The sequence below is a fragment of the Ursus arctos genome, unplaced genomic scaffold (genome assembly GCF_023065955.2).
Source record: "Ursus arctos isolate Adak ecotype North America unplaced genomic scaffold, UrsArc2.0 scaffold_32, whole genome shotgun sequence".
In the NCBI taxonomy this organism is placed as follows: Eukaryota; Metazoa; Chordata; class Mammalia; order Carnivora; family Ursidae; genus Ursus; species Ursus arctos.
The window spans coordinates 15,709,615-15,726,000 of record NW_026623008.1 but is presented as its reverse complement, the minus strand read 5'-3'; the positions used below and the strand labels follow the sequence as shown (position 1 = coordinate 15,726,000).

The following is a 16,386-nucleotide window of genomic DNA, read 5'->3' as shown; positions in this document are numbered from 1 at the left end:
GGAAATTTGTTTTAATTAAATTTAAAAAAACTTAAAAAAAATCTTGCTGACTAAATAACATGAAAAAAGTATGGGATTTCTAACAACAAACAAACATGGGTTCAAATCTCAGCTCACCGCATGCTACTTCACTGCTACACCTTAAGTTTCTCATCTACGCAACAACATCTAACTTACAGAACTGCCATAAAGAGAAATGATGTATATAAAGCAACTAATAGATCACTTGGCACAGAATAAACACGTAATATGGCATTCTCATCCCCAACTAAAACTTGCAAAACACCAAAATGGCCCTAATATAAAGATCAGAACTACAACTGTTAAATGAAAGCATCAAAACACTGTATAAGTAAGAGGAAACTCAGAAAAATCCTCAGTTCTACTTGACAGGCTTATTTGCTAAATTAATCCTTTCTAAAATCCCCACACTCTGATCTTGAAGAACAGTTTAAACTAAATGTCATGTTTGTAGTCAGAGGATTCGGAATGTTACAGAAAGGGTTGTAATCCGCCTCTATTTTAAGAAGAGCTAAATTAACATAACTTAATTCCACAACAAGCATTGTCGGGTCTCTAATATGCTCAAGGAAGACAATCCAAGAGTAGTAGTCAAGCACAGAGGCTTTCAAGTCAAGCAGCCCTAAACTCATATCCCCCTTCTTGTGCAACTTTGGGCAAGCTAGTCTACCCCTTTAAGACCTTGTTTCTCCAGAGGCGCCTGGGTGGCTCAGTAGATTGAATGTCTGCCTTCAGCCCAGGTCATGACTTCAGGTTCTAGGATCCAGCCCCATGTCGGGCTCTCTGCTCTGCAGGGAGTCTGCTTTTCGCTCTCTCCCTCACCCCTCTCATGCTCTCTCTAATAAATAAACAAAATCAAATTTTTTAAAACAAGACTTTGTTTCTCAATCCATAAAACAGAAATAGTATTAACATCATAGGCTGTAAGAATTAACTGAGTTACTCTTCTGTACAGCACTTAACACTCAAAATATGAGCCCTTTTTTATCATAAAACAACCCCAATAAGCGATCAATTTAGAATATGATTATCTAGACAATCCTGTTTGGGGGTTGTGTTTATACTCCATCAAAGTGCTAAGTGAGGGGCGCCTGGGTGGCACAGCGGTTGAGCGTCTGCCTTCGGCTCAGGGCGTGATCCCGGCGTTGTGGGATCGAGCCCCACATCAGGCTCCTCTGCTATGAGCCTGCTTCTTCCTCTCCCACTCCCCCTGCTTGTGTTTCCTCTCTCGCTGGCTGTCTCTATCCTGTCGAATAAATAAATAAAATCTTTAAAAAAAAAAAAAAGTGCTAAGTGAAAGCCAATCATGTACTCTTCATAACTCAATCTGGTTTTAGATACACAAGGCATATTTTTGCTTTCAAAACAACAGAAAAATAAGAAACAAGGCTGGGCCCAAGGTTTTGGCCCAGATATCAAAATTAAACATGTACATTCTCTGACCCAGCAACTACATTTCTCCAAGTACGCAAAGAGGTAAGCATAAGGATATTTACCACAGCCTTGCTTACAGGAACCAAAACAGGAGACTACCTACATGTGAACTAACAGGGGACTGGTAAGTTATAACACAAAGGAATATTACCCAACTATTAAAAAGAATGAACCATAGTGCCTGTTACAGACAAAACTGTGCCCCCCCCCCAAATTTTTATATTGAAGTCCTAACCCCTGGTATCTCAGAATATGACTGACAGTATTTGGAGATAGAGCCTTTAATGAAGTAATTAAGGTAAAATGAGGTCATACCAGTGGGCCCTAACCCAACATGGCTGGTGTCCCTATAAGGAAATTAGTACACAGACAAAGAGGGAAGACCCAGATGAAGACACTAAAAGTCAGCTACCTATAAGCCAAGGGAGAGAAGCCCTCAGAAGAAACTAGACCTGTCAACACTTTGATCTTGGGCTTCTAACCTCCAGGACTGTCAGGAAATACATTTCTACTATTTAAATCATCCAGTCTTTGTCATGGCAGCCCTAGCAAGCTAATACAGTGCCAATATGGAAGACCTGCAAAATGTATTAAGTATTTAAAATGCAGGGGCACCTGGGTGGCTCAGTCATTAAGCAACTGCCTTAGGCTCAGGTCATGATCCCAGGGCCCTGGGATCAAGCCCTGCATCAGGCTCCTGGATCAGTGAGGAGCCTGCTTCTCCCTCTCCCTCTGCCTGCTGCTCCCCCTACTTGTGCTCCCTGTCAAATAAAAAAATAAAATCTTAAAAAAAAAAAAAAAAGTTTTTAAAATGCAAAGTACATGGGGCACCTGGGTGACTCAGTCAGTTGAGCATCTGACTCTTGATTTTGGCTCAGGCTCACAGTAGCAAGCTCCCCGCTGGGCTCCACACTCATGGGGAGTCCGCTTGAGATTCTCTCTCTCCCTCTCCATCTGCCCCTCTTAAACCATCTGTATCCCCCTTTAAAAAATAATTCCACTTTAGACAATTTATCCAAAATGAATAAAATACTTTATGAAGAAACAATGGGGGGGCGCCTGGGTGGTGCAGTCGTTAAGCGTCTGCCTTCAGCTCAGGGCGTGATCCCAGCGTTCTGGGATTGAGCCCCACATCAGGCTTCTCTGCTAGGAGCCTGCTTCTTCCTCTCCCACTCCCCCTGTTTGTGTTCCCTCTCTCGCTGGCTGTCTCTCTCTCTGTCAAATAAATAAATAAAATCTTTTAAAAAAAAGAAAGAAAGAAAGAAAGAAAGAAAGAAAGAAAGAAAGAAAGAAAGAAAGAAAGAAAGAAAGAATGGAATGCTGTAACATTAAAATAGTTAATGCAAGAGAAAAGTCACTAACAATATACCACAGGATGAAAAGCTATACACATTAAAAATAGCTGTGAAGACTACATGATAACACAATATTATTAAAAACATATATTATTGGGGCACCTGGGTGGCTCAGTCGGTTAGGCATTTGCCCTCAGCTCAGGTTGTGATTCCAGGATTCTGGGATTGAGCCCCGCATCAAGCTCCCTGCTCAGCAGGGAGCCTGCTTCTCCCTCTGCCCCCCTCCCCACCGCTCATGCTCTCTCTCTCTCAAATAAAATATTTAAAAACAAACATATATTATCACTAATTGTTAAAATTTTGAGTTCTCATGTGCAAAAAAAAAAAAAAAATGCAAAAGGAGTTAAACAGTAGCTGTGTTGGCACATGTGTGGGGGTCAGTTAAAGAACAAGATCCAAGCACCTAACAGATCTCCAATCTTCCCTGAATCAGGACACAAGCTGGGACTTAGAGCACGTTACAATAGGCTTCTGTTCTTCCAAGAAAAACTCTATTAACTGTAAGTCAGCAAGATATTTAAGTGCCTGTTATAGCACTACATTGGGTAAGACAGAAATCCTGCCTTTAAAGGCATTCAAAACATTTCAATAATTTACTGAATGCCTACTCTGTGCCAAACATTATGCTAAATAGCTTTACATACGTCACATATAACAACATATATTTTAACAGGTTATAAACACTACAGGGGAACACAGTTTTAGTAGTCTGATTGTTACAAAATTACACTATAAACTACAAATGCCGCAGATTTTCAAAAGAGTAATGATATCAGAGTGGCCTAGAAGAATGTGAGAATCTCTAAAATGGAATATCAGCAGAAAGAGTACAAGTAGTGTCAACCTGCAAAGTGGAAGAAACGAAAAAAACTGGGTAAATCCAAGTCATACAGCCTGTGAAAGCTAAGCAGAGGAGTTTGCAATTAACCTGGGTGGGAAACTCATGAAGAAAAGCTCTGTTTTAGACTACCAATCTTGTACCTGTATTCCAAGGTGGACTGTCAAAGGTAACCAGAGAAATTAAACGAACTCAGCTAAGAAACTACTTTAATAATGAAGGATCTGCACTAGGGTAGAAGCATGGAAAAAGAGTAGAAACAGTTGATGGGTTTGGGAGTGGAGAATGGGTTTAAGATGGTAAATTATGAGGAAGTTTTTTAGTTTTGAAAATTAGAGGACTGGTTTGTACCACAGATGGAGAAGCTAGACGAAACCTTAAGGTCAGGCTGTATGTTCTTAAAGCCCTCTTGTAAGAAAACACACAATAGCCTTTTCACAATCAGTACACAATAATTTGGTCCTAAGTCTATCGAGGATGAAATCATGTGCCAGCCTGTATCAGAAATACCACATACAAGCATACATTTGCAGCAAAAAAATAAGTCACTATATTACCAAGGCAACAACATACACCGTAAAATGAATGACAACCTAAGAATCTTTATTTTGAAAAATTACTAAGTGAGATGCCAGCAACAAAACTAACCATGACTTTGTCACATCTGATGAGGCAGCGGTATCTCATTTAGATTCTCATACAATCTCCATAAGCCGTATTTTAAAAGAACAAGACAAGATTACCAAGACCCTAAATCAAAAAAGTCTACCAATTTTGATGTAGAATTTATTGTTAATGGGGTGAACTTCGACAGAAGCATTCAACCACATGCTTTAAGGCATAGTTTGACAAAGAATAATGAGAGAGGCTGTAACATTTGCACCAAAGTCCGTGTCCATGCAGGACACCCGGAATGAAGACGGACGTTTCAGTTTGGTTGCACAGCAGATACGTGTAGTTTTATCCACTCTAAGAGAGCAAGAGAAACAAAAACAACAAAGACAGAGTTGCAAATACTCTGAAAAATAACCAATATGTGTTGGCAACAAATGTGCCTTTTCAAGAGCACTTTGAAACCAAAAGCAACACCATCAAAGCACAAACTTCTCCTCTGACCATCAACTGTTTCTGTGGTTAACAGACACATACACCAGATTTTGTGAAACTAAGCTACTAAAATGGTACCAGTACTTGTTGCGGATTCAAAGTGGTTACAGTTGTCCCCTCTAGAATGCTCTTGCCTGGATAGCTCATTCAGTCATTCCCATGGGTCTTTGCTTGAATGTCATTTTGAAGAACTCCTCTATCTTTTTAAAGATTTTATTTATTTATTTGATAGAGAACACAAGCAGCGGGGAGGGGGAGAGGGAGAAGCAGGCTCGTGGCTCATGCCTCATGTGGGGCTTGATCCCAGAACCCTGGGATCATGACCTGAGGCAAAATCAGATGCTTAAGCCACTGAGCCGCCCAGGCGCCCCTCATCTTATTTTAAATCGCACCCTAAGTTCTACCAAACTCTGAAGCACTCCACTATACCCTACCACCAGCCGTCCCCGATCACCCTCCCCTTCGTTCTTCTCCACACAAACCTCCAACTCACACACCATGATGTAAATCATGACGGCACAGCTTTGTTTGGGCCTATTTCATTCACTGCTTTATCCCCAACCCCTGGAACGGTGACTGATACACAGCAGGCACTCGAGTTGTTGAATTCGTAAATTAATAAGATAGTATGGATGAGCAACGCAGGTCAAAAAACTTGTTCTCTGTACTCAAAATATCGCCTTTAACTGTCCTCTAGGCTCCTAAACTCTCTTCTGTTACTATCTGGATAAAGAACCAAAAACAAACAAAAATTAACTGCTACCCTTCTGAAGAGAAAACTCATATTCCTAAGGCAGGAACTAGCTGAAGTAGTTAACACCAAGTGTTCGAAGCCACCCAGGATTATTTTCAGGGAATACTCTGTCCTCTGTTCTGGGAATGCCCAATTCTACCAACTTTCAAACTAGCAAAAACAAAACAAAACAAAAAGCAAAACAAAAACCTAAAAAAGCAGCATTCCTAAGAATTACTGTGTATCTCACTGTGACTGCAACTGTACCACAGTGAAATAGTTAACATACATCTTACATTCACTCAGTAGTTTTAGATAATGAAAATATGTCTAGTCTAACTTTGGAACAATTCACTTAGATTCAAATTAATTAAAAGTGTACAATGAACTTAAGGAATCACAAAATTGCCAAAAAATTTATCTCAGAATTTAGGTCTTCACAAAAATCTTTACCATTGATTAGTTCTACTTTAAAAGCTGCTTCGATGTAATTTCTTCTTTTAGATAGATTTTTACTTGGTGTTTTTTAAATTTTTGTAAAGAATCATCTCATTTTCATATTAAAAATAGAAACTGAGCGGTGCCTGGGTGGCTCAGTCATTAAGCATCTGCCTTCGGCTCAGGTCATGATCCCAAGGTCCTGGGATCGAGCCCCGCATCGGGCTCCCTGCTCAGCGGGAAGCCTGCTTCTCCCTCTCCCACTCCCCCTGCTTGTGTTCCCTCTCGCTGTGTCTCTCGCTGTCAAATAAATAAAATCTTAAAAAAAAAAAAAAAGACTGAAAGCAAGAGAGACAGATTTATATTTTATAAGGTCAAAAATGATACCAATTTCTACAAATGAAAGCAGCAGAGGTAAAGACTCTGGTTTCAGCAGAAAACAAACTTTTGTACCTTTAACACGTCACATCCAGGACATGAATTAATCTTGCTCCTGAAGATGTACTAAATTACTAAAAAACGGTAATTTTTTTTAAAGAAGTAAGACAGCCCAACCTAAGTATCTAACCCTGACCTGGATATATAAAGTTATATCTAGTCGTATCTTTCCCCTCTCTCTGGTCTCTGGAATAATTAGCAACACAGTTATAAGTGAAATGATTTTTCCTGACTCTGATTTAACTAGAACCAAGGACAAGTTTTTAGGAGAATATACCTTCACTGCCATGTAATATAACAGGTGCAACCAGGAAAAAAAAAACATTCATCTAAAAGATAGGATCTGAGATAGGGTTCTTTCTTGGGGGCAGGGATGGGCAGTATGTGTGACAAGGAAGAGAAAGCAAAAGAAATGTCAAATGGTAAAATACAAAGACTTTATAGATTACAAGCTCCTAAGAAAATTTAACTTCTCATGAATGTGAAAATTATTTTTTAAAAACGTCAGAGAAATTCTTTGAATCACAAATAAAACAGTTATAAATTCTATGACTTTCAGGGGGTGCCTGGGTGACTCAGTTGGTTAGGCATCTGCCTTCGCCTCAGGTCATGATCTCAGGGTCCTGGGATCAAGCCCCACATCGGGCTCCCTGCCCAGCAGACAGTCTGCTTCTCCCTCTCTCTCTGGCCCTCCCCCTGGCTCATGCTCTCAGTCTCAGTCTCTCTCTCTCTCAAATAAAATCTTTTTTTAAAATAATTTAAAAAAATAAAAGTTATGAATTCTATAACTTTCAGAACATTAAAATGTTGGCTTTGAAATTACTGCAAGCTTTTCAGAATACAGGAACACAGTTTAATACTCTAACTAGGATCACTGATCCAAGAACAGAAGAAACAAGATTGTAACACCCGTTTCAGAGGATTCCCTTGCAGTCACTGGACAATCACTTCTCCAGTTCCTAATACTGGTCTGCTTCTCCCTTCCAATACCTTGCCCCAATTTTAAGTTGAGATGGGAGCTACTTGCCCAGAGACCCCAAAGGTGTGTTTCATATATAACATACTCGGTTCAATCCCAAGAAGTTGCAAATTAGCAATTTCTATGCAACACCTCTTGAGTGGGGCTTAATACACCAAGAACAGAACATCCATGGCCTCTGCTGAAGTCTCCACCATTCATTCACCTGCCTCAAGAACTTGAGAAAATTGTTCCCATTTTTCTATCCATAGCAAGCATTGTTTGGACACACCAACAGTCCTTGAATCTAATGGAGATGAATAAACCACCAGACACCACACCTCCCAGTAATTTTCTCAAAACTTTAAAGGAGAAAGAAAAAAAAAAAGAAGGGGGCCCCCATCAAACAAGTTTAAGAAACACTGAATTAAACAGACTCCTAATTTTTCTGAACCTTTAATAAACTTTACATGTAGATTAGGAATTTCCAAGATGGGGATATACAAACTACAGTTTCCAACTTGATGCCAACCCCCTGGAAACATTCCTCGGGTACTCTGAAAAACACAGGCATTGCTCTTAAAATTAAAATTATCCCCTAACCCCATTTCTATTGGTTTATGAGCTCTCAGAATGATCTAACAACCTTTGGCCCTGTGGTGACCAGAGTAAATAAATAACATAACCTAAAATAATTCAAACATTTCCACAGCTTATATTTTGTACTATTTATTCTGTCTGAACACTTTCTGAAACAAATGAGGGCATGAGATATTGATTTAAACCCTCGTACTCTAGGGTGCCTAGGTGGCTCAGTCGGTTAAGTGTCTGCCTTCGGTTCAGGTCATGATCCCGGGGTCCTGGGATCAAGCCCCACGTCAGGCTCCCTGCTCAGCGGGGAGCCTGCTTCTCCCTCTGCCTGCTGCTCCCCCTGCTTGTGCTCTCTCTGTCAAATAAATAAATAAATAAAATCTTTAAAAAAAAATAAACAATAAACAAACCCTAGCCCTCTAATATTCATAGGAACAATTCATTTTTTTTCCTAGTTATCTGATAAATGAAAATTTACATTCTAAAATCTAATAGTTTGAGGCACCTGGGCTGCTCCAGTAGTTGAGCGCTGGACTCTTGATTTTGGTTCAGGTCATGATCTCAGGGTGGTGAGACTGAGCCCTGCGTCAGGCTCCATGCTCAGTATGGATTCTACTTGAGATTCCCTCTTTCCCCCTCTGCCCCTCCCCCCGGGGTCACTCTCTCTCTCTCTCCCTAAAAATAAATAAAATATTTTTTTAAATAAATAAAATCTACTAGTTTATTTAAAACCTGTTAATCTTAAACTCCACAATAAAAATATGGTTTTCTGGGAATTAATAAGTGATATATAGATGGTTTAATTCCACTTCAAAAGATTCTAAAGTCGAGCTCCTCTCAAGTAGCATTCGGCTAGTGAAATAAATACTAGTTGCTATAGTGAGGTTATATAATGAAAATCCCACAAATACCAACAATTACTTGCTAAGAAACTTTATTGAATTACTTCCCAATCCTCTTCATCTACTTTTTGTTTTTTAAGATCTTATTTATTTATTAGAAAGTGAGAGAAAGAGAGAGAACACGAGTGAGGACAGGAGCAGAGGGAGAGGCAGGCTCCCTGGAACTATGACCTGGGATCATGACATGGGCCGAAGGCAGACCTTAACCAACTAAGCCACCCAGGTGCCCCAGCTCTTCATCTGCTTTTAAACAGATTTCAGAGCAAACCAAAATTACAAATACTCTTAAACTGCCTATCAACAAAACAAATGACTTGTAGCTGAAGCCTCATTTATGCTTTCTTCTATAAGCGATGATCATCTTATCATACTCCTTAACACGAATTAACACAGCCTTTTTGTATTCTGCCTCCAACTCTCCCCCTGGTTTCATTTTCTCTTCATCTGGTCTGTTCTCTTTTCTTCTGTTCCCACAAGGAGCAGCAAACAGTGATAATCTTTTTAACTGAAAAGAATGGCTGTGCCTTAAGATATCCAACACTAGATGGCTTCACACTGCCATCTGGAACAGAACGGACACAGGTATGCCTGAGACACTGCTTCCCCAGCTCTCCTGGGGTCTGCAACATATCTAGCCAGCCAAGAGGGGCCTCACCCATTCACTTCAGTGTGGCATATGAATCCTTTTCTATGTCTGCCTTGATTTGAAAAGGATTAGGAAACACTACTCTAAAGCATATACTGCACAAGGATAGTACTGGTGGATTTCTCCTACACCAAACAGTTTAAGAAAAAGTTACTGGAAAAAAATTCAATCTGGTCCTTTAAAAAAAAGATGGTAGCTAAAGAAGACTAGACTTTAGTTATTAATATTTTCCCTTGAGATTAGAAATATGGTTTATTTTAGGAAAGAAAACAGAAAAGATTTGTTACATATCACCAGCCAAATGCCAGCTTCGTCATTCACCTGTTTTCATAACCAACAATTATAGGAATTATCCTGATCATATGCTCTTCATAACAATGTTTTCAATAAAATGTCATTTGAGTTCAAATGTGTAACTGAGATTCTAAACTAGAACTTATGATTAGCTAGTACTAAGCAGGCAATGGTACTTTAACAACTTTACACTCCTGATAGTGAGCACAGACATGAGGCGATTCTACACAACAGGCAAGACACTATAACTCGCTTCTTTAAAAGCCAAACTGGTTTCACCCCCTTTCAGATTAGGATCCTCGCAATAAGTTGTGGTACACTGCCTAAAAGAAACCAGTTCACACTTAAGCAGGAAGAAAAATAAAAATAAAGCACCCAACGCTGTTTCTGAAATCTCTTAAGACATCACTCTAGCAGTCCTAAAGAGGATGCTTCAAACTTTATAATGTGCATAAAAATCACGTGGGTGTCTTGTTAAAATGCAGATTCTGATTCGGTGGGACTGGGTTGGAACTCCAAAGTGATCTTATGCTGCTGGTCCACAGTCCACACACTGTATTTGACTTTACACCCTTGTTTATGTAACACTGGTTAAGATAGTGGACAAAAACTTAGAGCAGGCAACAATCTCCACTTCATTTAATAATTGTTATGGTTTCATGAGATTAATCTGGGGGAGGGGTGGTTATCAAAATTTTGATTTGGGGGAGAAAATCCAGCTTCTCCAACATGAGGGCCTGAGAGAGGCTGTAATAATAACAAGAACACACACCTACAGAGCACCTGGTATGTGCCCCAGTGGTCTTAAGTACTTCACATAGATTAACTGATTCGATTCTTGAAACAACACTGTGAGGTAGGGACTATTGCTGGCCCTGTTTTACAGAAGGTAAACCTGAGTCACAAAGACATCACTCAGACTGCACGTTGACAGTAAATGGCAGGATTTGAATCCAGGCAGTCTGGTTCCAGAGTCTACATCTTTAATTATGATACTAGCAGTATAGCTCCCAAGACAGCAGAATTAAAATGGCAAATCAAAATGGCTTACTTTTGTTGGAGAAAATGAAGCACGAGTTAAAGAACTGAGTGAGCAAGACGGCATAATAGCTAAGTATTTGAGAAATATTTCTCTACAGTATTTTTTGTAATGTTTTATTTTATTTGTCTGAGAGAGAAAGCACACGTCCACACGAGTGAGAGAAGGGGTAGAGGGAGAGAGAATCTGAAGCACACTGGGCACTGACCGCAGAGCCCCACGTGGGCCTCAATCTCACCACCCTGATATCATGACCTGAGCCGAAATCAAGAGTCAGACACTTAACCAACTGAGCCACGCAGGCGCCCCTACAAAATTTTTTTAAAGGAGGAAAACACCTGGTTTCACGGGGTGCCTGCCGGGCTCAATCGGTAGAGCGTGCAACTCTTGATCTTGGGGTTTTGAGTTCGAGCCCCACACTGGGTGTAGAGATCACTTAAAAATAAAATCCTAAAAAAATTTAAAAATTAAAAAAAACACCAAACCACCTGGTTTAACTTCATGCAATAAGCATTCTGAGACCAATGTCTCAGGGGCAACTAGTAGAGTTTTAACATCCAGGAATTATAACAGCAGCAGCAGACATAAACGAAATAACAAGTAATAAAAACTGCTTTAGCAAAAATATTTTGGACTGAAAGGATGAGTAACTAAAAGTAGAAACTGGTAAGGGACAAAGCATAACATGACCAGGAATCTGATAACTGTTGAGCAGAGTGGGAAAAGTGGCAAAAATAAGCTGCTACAACAAACAAAAGAAAGACAGGAAAGAAGCAAACATTAAAGCCTAAATAATTTTCAGGAGAATAAGAACTGGTCATCAGAAAAAACGTTCTAAGCGATGGCGAACAGTCCAGACAGTACAGCTGTGGAAGACACTGGACTAAACAGATGGGTAAGATCAAGCAAGAGTTGATTAGGAATCATCACTTCAATGAGCCTGAATACGGATATGGCTGACCAAGCACAAGTCTCAGGGAACACAGTAAACAAGCCTATGGAATATGCAGAAAGAGAAAATGTTAACCCTCAGACATCATTAAATTTATTCATTTGACAAACATTTCTTGAGACTGACCATATATCTGGCACTATTCTAGGTGCTAAGGATACAGGGGTGACCATGCCAGGTCAAAGTCCTACCCTCATATCACTTACATTCTGGTGGGGGACAATAATAGATTTGAAACAGAACACTGAAAAAGGTATTATCATAAAAGTCTAGAATGAAGCCTTTTAATATAGGAGGATACAGGGAACTATTATGGGACATAAGTCAACAAAATAGTAATCCCTCCTTCCCCTGCAGAGGAAGCCCTTACAGACTGAAGTGCTTCTCATTGTGTTTCTTACCCTCTCAAAAAGACCCTAAAAACACTTAAGAAATGGGGCGCCCTGGTGGCTCAGTCGTTAAGCATCTGCCTTCGGCTCAGGGCATGATCCCGGCGTTCTGGGATCAAGCCCCCCATCAGGCTCCTCTGCTGGGAGCCTGCTTCTTCCTCTCCCACTCCCCCTGCTTGTGTTCCCTCTCTCACTGGCTGTGTCTCTCTCTGTCAAATAAATAAAAATAAAATCTTAAAAAAAAAAAACTAAAGAAATGCATCTAAAATGTATCTACAAATAAAAGGACAATCTTTTACTCCCAAGAATGCCTATAAATACTACTCCCAGACAGGCACAATAAACTGTACTTCAAAGTTTTCCAAATGTGACAGCTCTTGAATCAAAACACTGTATTAGTGTAACCATCTTAAAAATAATTAGAAATGCTTTTCTAATAGACCATAAAGTTCTAAGCAGAAGAAGTATCTGAATGAAGGAAAACCAACCTTGAAATTACAGAAAACGTCAAGATTTGGTCTTGCTGGACTTTAAGAATTTCACAGATGTTTGATTTAAGACCCCTGACCTCCGCTGCTGTAACACGGGCCTTAGATTCCCGAAAAACTAAGTTTAATTGAACACAGGTTTTCGTTAGCACGAGAAAACATTTTAAGAGGATGTGATACCTTCCGGGTCTTGAAGAAATTACTGGAAAACAGCTCATTTTTAATACTCAGTTACTTATCAATCTCTTATCTCCTTGCCTCAGTTTAAAAACTGTACATTTAAACCATTCTGCTATATTTTAAAAAGAAAGATGCAAACTGATGTACGTATATTTAAACTTCTCAAATGCAGAAGTCTTAAGAAATATGGGAGCAGAGAGTGTTTTTAAAATGAAATACCACATGACAGATTTTTTCAGAAGATCCAAGCTCAATGCCTATCCAACCATCTACAACACCTACACACCACAGAAAGTTCATTTAAACCTACCCCTTCTTTTAAGTCTATTAACAAAACATGTTCTCTCTACACACAAGAGAAACAATAGGAAAGTACTTGTTCCAACGTGAACTACCCTTATTACAATGCCATTACACAATGGGATCTCATTTGCTTTACAACGCTAACATTTTTCTGGGCTATATCCCTGTAATCAATGAAGGATATACATCTGGGGATGTATCTAATATTCTGGGGATCGAATATTGGGATCCCAAAAGTCTGAAAATGTTATTTAAGTGTTTTTGGTTAAAAATCCAAAATTCGTTTTTAATTACAAAATTAAATTGTCTAGCAAGCCAAGGTAAGGCGTAAAATGAACTAATTCTCTTTCCACCACACCCTTGCCACAAAAAACGCACGTGAGCCAACTTAGGTCCGTACTGGGCATCGGTTAGTTATATGGGAGAAGTTAAACAGTCTGGAAAAATCATTTTGGACCGAAGAAATACTCCCACAAATCACTTCATTCGACTGCAAAGGGATCTTCGAAGTTACTGCCTACACAAGTGGCTGTAGGTGTTGTCTTACGCTATACTCCCCGGCACAAGCTAATCTTGAGATTTTAAACCCTCCTGGCTTTTAGATGCCTTTGAGACAGCCAAAAGATTTCAAAGGATCGTCTATGAACACGATGCGTTGGGAAGCAGGCAGGATGTGCCACTGAGAGCCCAACTGAGGCTGCAAAACGCTGTCTTCATTCGGTGAGTCCCTGACTTGTAGGAGTTAAAACTCTCACCCCTTATATTGCAATGACGTAATCCTCCACACTGCATTTCTCTTGGACTTAAAGGGGAGGAAAAAACAAATGAACAAAGAAAATTTCACCCTTATAAGAGGAATTAAGCAAGCGGCAAAACGACAGTTTCGAGAGGTGGTTAGGTAACTCCCTGAAAGGGAAGCTTCAGCTGAATAAGCAGGAGAATTGGAGAAGCAAACGGAAATAGTGCTAGGAACTCAACCTAAGGCCGGAATAAAGGAGCCTGAAGAAACAGTGACCCGGCCCGCCGGACCGGGCGCCGGGCGCCGGGCCGCGGGGCTGCGGAGGGAAGCGCGTCGCAGGCACAGCCCAGGGGTAGGCGAGCCGCCCCCTCCCCGGCCGCCACTTCCCCGCCGCGCTAGCGATTCCGCTCCCCTCCCCCCGCCCGCCGCAAAATGTCCGCGGCGGCGCCTGGAGAAGCAGGAAGTCCAAGCCCGGGCGCAGGGGGCAGACCCGGCCCGGGAGCCCGAGCCACCCGCGAGCAGCTCCGCGGCCCCGGCCCGCCGCCCGCCCTCCGAGCCCGTGGGGCCGGGCCGGGGCGGGGGGGGGGGGGGGGCGCCCAGGCGGTCGGGATGGGTGTGACCCCTTCCTTCCGCCGCTGCCCGGTGACAGCCCGGCCCCGCCCGCGCCCTCAGGCCGGCACCCCGCGCCCCCGGGCCGCGCACCTCTCGGCGGCCGAGCACCCCCGCCTGCCCCACCACCACCCTCTCCCCTCCGCTCCCCGACAGAACCCGGACCCGCGCTCGCCCGGACGGCGCCGCGCGAGCCGGCACCCCTCCCCGCGCCCCGCGCTCCCAGGGTTCCCGGGATCCCAGAGGCGGGGTGTCCCCGCGGACGGGGAGAGGCCGGGGGCCGCGCGGCGGGGACGGGACGGTGGGGGAGCCGCTCCCGCGGGGAGCCTCGGGCCCCGCACTCACCTCAGCTTCTCCGCCGGGGCGTTGGCAGCACTGCGCGGGGTCTCCTCGGCTGCCGGACAGGGGCACGCGCCTGACGTCAGCACGCAGGCAACGCAGGGTTGGGTGCCCGCGGAAGTGGGCGGGGCCCGGAGGCTAGTCCAGGCAAAGCGGTTAGAGGCGGGGCCTGAGTTCATCCCCCGCCCCGGCTCTGGCTGGTTACCGCGCACGCGCCGACCAGCAAGGTTTGCTAGTTCGCTCCTAAGCTCTGGCTGTGTTTCTCCGACGGTTGTGTTTGTAATGATACTACAAACAGTCATTTGCAAAGCGCTGCCACTGACAATGCTTTTGTTCCTTCCAACCTTCTGAGGCAAAGTATTATCATCCCTATTCTGCAAAAAAAAGACGGAGGCTAAAAAAAAAAAAAAAATAGACGGAGGCTTTGACTTGCCTAAGGGAAACGACTTGCCTGAGACCACCCCCCTCCCAGCGCCACGCATCTCATCTGCCTACACTGCAGTGTCCCTCGCTCCAGTCACTTCAGCAGTCTTTTGGTTCCGGGACTTCCTCCCTGCTACAAGGCCTCGCACTCTCCGTTTCCCCTGGCTTTCTCTTCAGCAGCCTTCGGTTGGCTCTCAGCCCTCAAATGTCACCGCCTTCCTGATCACCCTATCCTCACAGCACCTGTTTATCATCTGTCTTCCCTGCTAGTGTGCAGGCTTCGGGAGAATAGGAGCTCTCGATCTTAGTCTCAGATGTTTCCCAGTGTTAGAGGAAAAACGCTTATCTTAATAATACTTCATTTATTGGTGACTACCACAGCTATTTGGCCAAGAAAGACACCTATTTCCAATACCTCTGATGTAATAGTCGTAGTTTCTTCTGGGCTTTTCAATTGCACAAGAAGAATAACTATATTTTTGAGTGTGTACTATAGGCACGTTGCTAACAGCTTTGCATGTAATAGTAGCTAATGTAATGCTCACCACTACTCTATCAGTTAAGAACCATTACCATCTATTGATGAATGAACTGAGGCTCGGAAGTGTTAAGGCACTTGCCCAAGGTTGCCAAACCAGGCAGTGGCAGAGTTGGGACTTGGACCCAAGGGGCTGGCTCTAATTGATCATACTACCCAGAAGGTGATTATAAAGAAATCAGAAGATAAGCTTCCGCTGTGGTCCTATCCCTACAGATACAAAATATTAACATTTTGGTGTACAGCTTCCCAGATATATAGAGATGGAGAGAGGTGTATACACATTTATTGCACAAAAACTGTACTGTTTTTCTCTTGCAAAACTACATTGATATCTTTCCATCTCAAATGAAACATTGTTTTTAAAGGTCATATTCTACTGTATGGGCATTACAATATATGTTTAATCAATCTACTATTGGAATTTAGGTCGTTTTCGGCTACTGTAACTTTTTGAGTATTGTAAAATGAGTACGCTTGTTTTTTTAAACTTGAGGAAAGCTGGTTGTGCTTTCTCCCTCTGCAAGGCCAGTTGGCAGTGACCTTTCCTTCATCCCCTCTCACGATCCCATGAATGTCCGTAGACAATGTCTGCCCTTTCAATGAGCAGCAATATCTTGATGGGGTGTCAC

General features: G+C 42.3%; 1 protein-coding gene across 2 annotated transcripts in view; it reads right to left on the bottom strand.

Moving 5' to 3' along the window:
- Positions 1–15,407, bottom strand: part of CDC42 (cell division cycle 42) — a 46,621-nt gene extending 31,214 nt beyond the window's left edge. Inside the window, exon 1 of one of the 2 annotated variants that reach the window (XM_026517110.4) lies at positions 14,800–15,407. The gene's annotated coding sequence lies outside the window, so the exon portion shown is untranslated. Of the gene's footprint in view, positions 1–13,861; positions 13,967–14,799 lie in introns of those variants that run through there. The other variant, XM_048221999.2, reaches the window with a different exon arrangement.
- Between the last annotated feature and the right edge of the window lie 979 nt (positions 15,408–16,386).